Source organism: Littorina saxatilis, linkage group LG16, assembly GCF_037325665.1.
Source record: "Littorina saxatilis isolate snail1 linkage group LG16, US_GU_Lsax_2.0, whole genome shotgun sequence".
NCBI classification, from domain to species: domain Eukaryota; kingdom Metazoa; phylum Mollusca; class Gastropoda; order Littorinimorpha; family Littorinidae; genus Littorina; species Littorina saxatilis.
In genome coordinates, this window is record NC_090260.1 from 4,732,670 (window position 1) to 4,739,354 (window position 6,685).

Consider the following 6,685-nt stretch of genomic DNA (forward strand, 5'->3'; position numbering starts at 1 on the left):
GTCAGGTAGGTCACTGTCTGTGTGTGTGGTCGTCAGGTAGGTCACTGTCTGTGTGTGTGGTCGTCAAGTAGGTCATTGTCTGTGTGTGTGATTGTCAGGTAGGTCACTGTCTGTGTGTGTGATTGTCAGGTAGGTCACTGTCTGTGTGCCTGGTCGTCAGGCAGGTCACTGTCTGTGTGTCAGGACATCAGGTAGGTCACTGTCTGTGTGTCAGGACATCAGGTAGGTCACTGTCTGTGTGTCAGGACATCAGGTAGGTCACTGTCTGTGTGTGTGGTCGTCAGGTAGGTCATTGTCTGTGTGTGTGGTCGTCAGGTAGGTCACTGTTTGTGTCTCTGGTCGTCAGATAGGTCACTGTCTGTGTGTCGGGTCGTCAGGTAGGTCACTGTGTGTGTGTGTGGTCGTCAGGTAGGTCACTGTCTGTGTCTCTGGTCGTCAGGTAGGTCACAGTATGTGTGTCTGGTCGTCAGGTAGGTCACTGTCTGTGTCTCTGGTCATCAGGTGGGTCACTGTCTAGGTGTCTGGTCGTCAGGTAGGTCACTGTCTGTGGGTGTGGTCATCAGGTAGGTCACTGTCTGTGTGTGTGGTCGTCAGGTAGGTCACTATCTGTGTCTGGTCGTCAGGTAGGTTACTGTCTGTGTGTCTGGTCGTCAGGCAGGTCACTGTCTGTGTGTCAGGTCGTCAGGTAGGTCACTGTTTGTCGGGTCGTCAGGTAGGTCACTGTCTGTGTGTGTGGTCGTCAGGGAGGTCACTGTATGTGTCTTTGGTCGTCAGGTAGGTCACAGTATGTGTGACTGGTCGTCAGGTAGGTCACTGTCTGTGTGTGTGGTCGTCAGGTAGGCCACTGTCTGTGTCTCTGGTCGTCAGGTAGGTCACAGTATGTGTGACTGGTCGTCAGGTAGGTCACTGTCTGTGTGTGTGGTCGTCAGGTAGGTCACTGTCTGTGTCTCTGGTCGTCAGGTAGGTCACAGTATGTGTGACTGGTCGTCAGTTAGGTCACTGTTTGTGTCTCTGGTCATCAGGTAGGTCACTGTGTGTTTGTATGTGGTCGACAGGTAGGTCACTGTCAGCTGTGTGTCTGGTTGTCAGGAAGGTGACCTACTAGATGTTATAGTGGTCAGGCCCAAACCCTAACCCATGGTTCGTTCGGTCAAGGGGTCCGTTTTTTAAGTCCAAGATTGGCGCATGCGCATTGACCGCATTCAGAGGGATTGTTCAGCCGATAGTTTTCAGTTCGTGACACCGGGACACTTTTTTGTTGATCATGCCAGAAATAAACAAGACAAAGTGAACATTTCATCGTTCAAATGAGCAATATCAGCGTAACTTCTTATAAAGAATGACACTTTAAATAATGTCAGACAGAACACTTTCTATCTAAACAATACCGAAAAGCCAGTTTTGTCGGTGGGTCTTTAGAGAACGACAAGGCACTATCCATCCTCTGAGTGTGCGATTTGCTCACTTGAACATATAATTGTCAAAGTTCTGCAGACTCAAATAAAAACTGCGTGACTCAATTGACGTCAAATATATATTTACTTCATTTCATTTCTGTCCGGCGTACATTCTAAATCTGCCGCTGTCTGTTGGACAAGAAAATTCGAAGCATCTGAAACATATGTTTAACATGGTTTATTTAGTTTATTTAGACTGGAACAAGTATACTTGTTTCGTCAAACATGTCGCTCTCCAATGCTATGCTAAAAAGACAGAAGAAAGAAGCTAATAAAAAACGCTCGCGCTGGACCCGAGTACTCCTCAGACTGGCTCGCTCCCCCAGTATGAAAGTTTTTGTCTTGTGCACGTTTAAGACCAAGTGATTGCTCTGTGTGAATTACAGGCATTCCCTTTGCTATATAAGTACATTGCATGCGAGCCGAGGATGTGCGTGGTGACTGGCCTTTCTCTTTTATTTGATCACAGTGAAAAATATACTGCCGACCCTCTTCATAACTGGTGAACTGGTGGCCCACGAAGTTATTTTACTGTCCTGGCTCGCGGATTCTTGCATTTATCACGCCCCAGGTAGTTTTACCAAATTATTTAATGTAAAGTGAAGGTAAAAGACTGAAACATATGTAAACAAAGGAAACCATAAGAAAAAATACAAATTAATATGATAAGAATCAAAACACAAAATCGCGACCTCTAAACCACCGCAGTCGCGACCGAGCAACCAACGCTTGGTAGAAAATGGGGTACACAACAAATCAAATTATTCAAACACACAACGCGCAAAGCCTGGCAAATCGTCTCGCATGCGAGACGCATGCTTTTTATGAGCTATATTTCTCGTCAGTGTGTGACGCGTTCGGCTTTTCTCGTCAGTGTGTGACGCGTTCGGCTGTTCTATCAGCTCAATGGCTGCGTGTTGCCCCGCCGGTGTGAACTCCTCCTACGGCCAAGTCGTTTTTGTGGTTTATTTCGCATTTAGGTCCCAGGTAACATTATGAAATTTTAATACAATCAACTTTTGAACGAACTGCGCCCAGTAGTTTCCCAGCAATAAGCTGTTAAGTCGAGACAGACACACACACAGACAGACACACAATTAAAGTCTGCTGAGCCCAAGTAGGGGAAGGGCCCCTAATATGGACCACTTTTTATATTTAGTCAAGTTTTGACTAAATATTTTAACATCGAGGGGGAATCGAAACGAAGGTCGTGGTGTATGTGCGTGCGTGTGTGTGTGTGTGCGTGTGTGTGTGTGTGTCTCTGTGTGTGTGTAGAGCGATTCAGACTAAACTACTGGACCGATCTTTATGAAATTTGACATGAGAGTTGCTGGGTATGAAATCCCCGAACGTTTTTTTCATTTTTTTGATAAATGTCTTTGATGACGTCATATCCGGCTTTTCGTGAAAGTTGAGGCGGCACTGTCACGCCCTCATTTTTCAACCAAATTGGTTGAAATTTTGGTCAAGTAATCTTCGACAAAGCCCGGACTTCGGTATTGCATTTCAGCTTGGTGGCTTAAAAATTAATTAATGACTTTGGTCATTAAAAATCTGAAAATTGTAAAAAAAATAAAAAAAATTTAAAACGATCCAAATTTACGTTTATCTTATTCTCCATCATTTGCTGATTCCAAAAACATATAAATATGTTATATTCGGATTAAAAACAAGCTCTGAAAATTAGATATATAAAAATTATTATCAAAATTAAATTGTCCAAATCAATTTAAAAACACTTTCATCTTATTCCTTGTCGGTTCCTGATTCCAAAAACATATAGATATGATATGTTTGGATTAAAAACACGCTCAGAAAGTTAAAACAAAGAGAGGTACAGAAAAGCGTGCTATCCTTCTTAGCGCAACTACTACCCCGCTCTTCTTGTCAATTTCACTGCCTTTGCCATGAGTGGTGGACTGACGATGCTACGAGTATACGGTCTTGCTGAAAAATGGCATTGCGTTCAGTTTCATTCTGTGAGTTCGACAGCTACTTGACTAAATATTGTATTGACGCCTTACGCGACTTGTTGTTTATTGCTTATAACTAGCTTGTTTTCGTGCAAAGAAGTTTCATTTTGTGTTAGGTAGTCCTTCTTTCTTAGGTTAACCGTTAGGCCTAATTAGAGTAAAATAGCTTTGATACATATTCAGCAAAAATTAAATACAGAAAAAATCACAAATGGTCTATATTAGGAGCCTGGGCGCCTAATATGGACCAGTGAAGCGGCCTTCGCGAATCACTGTAAAAAAAGCCCCCTATATTTCAAAATAACATGATACAACGTAGTGTACAAGTCAGCCTAATTAAAATATGCTCTAGATTTATCTGTTTCGGGTTGATGAGAGCATTATTTGAAGCACACCAGAAAACTAAAGAAGCTTATCAAAAACAGAGTGAAAATAAGTGAAATTATCAACTTCCACGAAAAGAAGACTTTTCGTTGCATTTTTTTGAAATCTCGAGGGCTAGTTATAGGTTATTACCAGCAAGCTTCTTAATGAATTAATGAAAATAGCCTTTAGCTTTTAATTTCTTCGATTTGTTGAAGGTGGTCCATATTAGGGGACTCGCACATACTTTGAGATTTTGCTATTATTTTTTGTTTGCATTAGAAACTCGGGGTCAACACTGCTAAAATGTAACAAATACGATTTTAGCTGTCATATATAGCCATTTTTGTGTTATGAAAGCTTTGGCTGTGGACAGAAACGAGTCCGTTTTAGGCGGCAAATTTAGAGTGAACGCTGCCAAAAGTGAAAAAAAGCGAAAAAGCCTAACGGTTTTCAGGTTTGTGTTTCTGCAACTGTTTTGACATGTGCAACTTATCCAGAGAGGGTGAATAAAGCGAATGAAATTGTTTTGAGCGCTCTAGCGCCGTTAGTTTGTCAAAACAGGAGGTGGTCCATATTAGGAGCCGGTCCATATTAGGAGCCTTTCCCCTACTAGCGTACTCGGGGATAATCTCCATGTTATACTGCCTGACGAGACGAAATCAAGATGACACTTCTTGATACTACATAGTCAAATAATTGTCAAATAGTGCTTTCGAACCCGCTCGGTTGGCAAACACTGCAACGAGAGCCCCGTTGTTGACATACACTATAACGAGAGCCCCGTTGTTGGCATACACTATAACGAGAGCCCCCTTGTTGGCATACACTGAAACGAGAGCCCCGTTGTTGACATACACTATAACGAGAGCCCCGTTGTTGGCATACACTATAACGAGAGCCCCGTTGTTGGCATACACTATAACGAGAGCCCCGTTGTTGGCATACACTATAACGAGAGCCCCGTTGTTGGCATACACTATAACCAGAGCCCCGTTGTTGGCATACACTATAACGAGAGCCCCGTTGTTGACATACACTATAACGAGAGCCCCGTTGTTGACATACACTGTAACGAGAGCCCCGTTGTTGACATACACTATAACGAGAGCCCCGTTGTTGGCATACACTATAACGAGAGCCCCGTTGTTGGCATACACAATAACGAGAGCCCCGTTGTTGACATACACTATAACGAGAGCCCCCGTGTTGGCATACACTATAACGAGAGCCCCTTTGTTGGCATACACTGTAACGAGAGCCCCGTTGTTGACATACACTATAACGAGAGCCCCGTTGTTGGCATACACTATAACGAGAGCCCCCTTGTTGGCATACACTATAACGAGAGCCCCGTTGTTGACATACACTATAACGAGAGCCCCGTTGTTGGCATACACTATAACGAGAGCCCCCTTGTTGGCATACACTATAACGAGAGCCCCGTTGTTGGCATACACTATAACCAGAGCCCCGTTGTTGGCATACACTATAACGAGAGCCCCCTTGTTGGCATACACTATAACGAGAGCCCCGTTGTTGGCATACACTATAACGAGAGCCCCGTTGTTGGCATACACTGTAACGAGAGCCCCGTTGTTGACATACACTATAACGAGAGCCCCGTTTTTGGTATACACTATAACGAGAGCCCCGTTGTTGGGATACACTATAACGAGAGCCCCGTTGTTGGCATACACTATAACGAGAGCCCCGTTGTTGACATACACTATAACGAGAGCTGCGTTGTTGGCATACACTATAACGAGAGCCCCGTTGTTGGCATACACTATAACGAGAGCCCCGTTGTTGGCATACACTATAACGAGAGCCCCGTTGTTGGCATACAATATAACGACAGCCCCGTTGTTGGCATACACTATAACCAGAGCCGCGTTGTTGGCATACACTATAACGAGAGCCCCGTTGTTGGGATACACTATAACGAGAGCCCCCTTGTTGGCATACACTATAACGAGAGCCCCGTTGTTGGCATAAACTATAACGAGAGCCCCGTTGTTGGCATACACTATAACAAGAGCCCCGTTGTTGGCATACACTATAACGAGAGCCCCGTTGTTAGGATACACTATAACGAGAGCCCCGTTGTTGGCATACACTATAACGAGAGCCCCGTTGTTGGCATACACTATAACGAGAGCCCCGTTGTTGGCATACACTATAACGAGAGCCGCGTTGTTGGCATACACTATAACGAGAGCCCCGTTGTTGGCATACACTATAACGAGAGCCCCGTTGTTGGCATACACTGTAACGAGAGCCCCGTTGTTGGCATACACTATAACGAGAGCCCCGTTGTTGGCATACACTGTAACGAGAGCCCCGTTGTTGGCATACACTATAACGAGAGCCCCGTTGTTGGCATACACTATAACGAGAGCCCCGTTGTTGGCATACACTGTAACGAGAGCCCCGTTGTTGGCATACACTATAACGAGAGCCCCGTTGTTGGCATACACTGTAACGAGAGCCCCGTTGTTGGCATACACTGTAACGAGAGCTGCGTTGTTGGCATACACTATAACGAGAGCCCCGTTGTTGGCATACACTGTAACGAGAGCCCCGTTGTTGGCATACACTATAACGAGAGCCCCGTTGTTGGCATACACTATAACGAGAGCCCCGTTGTTGGCATACACTGTAACGAGAGCTGCGTTGTTGGCATACACTGTAACGAGAGCTGCGTTGTTGGCATACACTATAACGAGAGCTGCGTTGTTGGCATACACTATAACGAGAGCTGCGTTGTTGGTGTTCAGCGCGTGCTCCCGCCAAGTTCCGTTGCTCAGTCTATGTTTTATTGTTTTTACTTTTACTTGTTATGGCTTTAAGAGCAGATGAACCACACTTTTCCATCCATTGTTTAATTAT

General features: G+C 44.7%; 1 protein-coding gene across 6 annotated transcripts in view; it reads left to right on the forward strand.

The window, feature by feature from the left end:
* The window catches only part of LOC138950262 (uncharacterized), a 323,654-nt gene that overhangs the window by 302,067 nt on the left and 14,902 nt on the right, over nucleotides 1–6,685 (forward strand). The gene's annotated exons all lie outside the window — the stretch shown is intronic.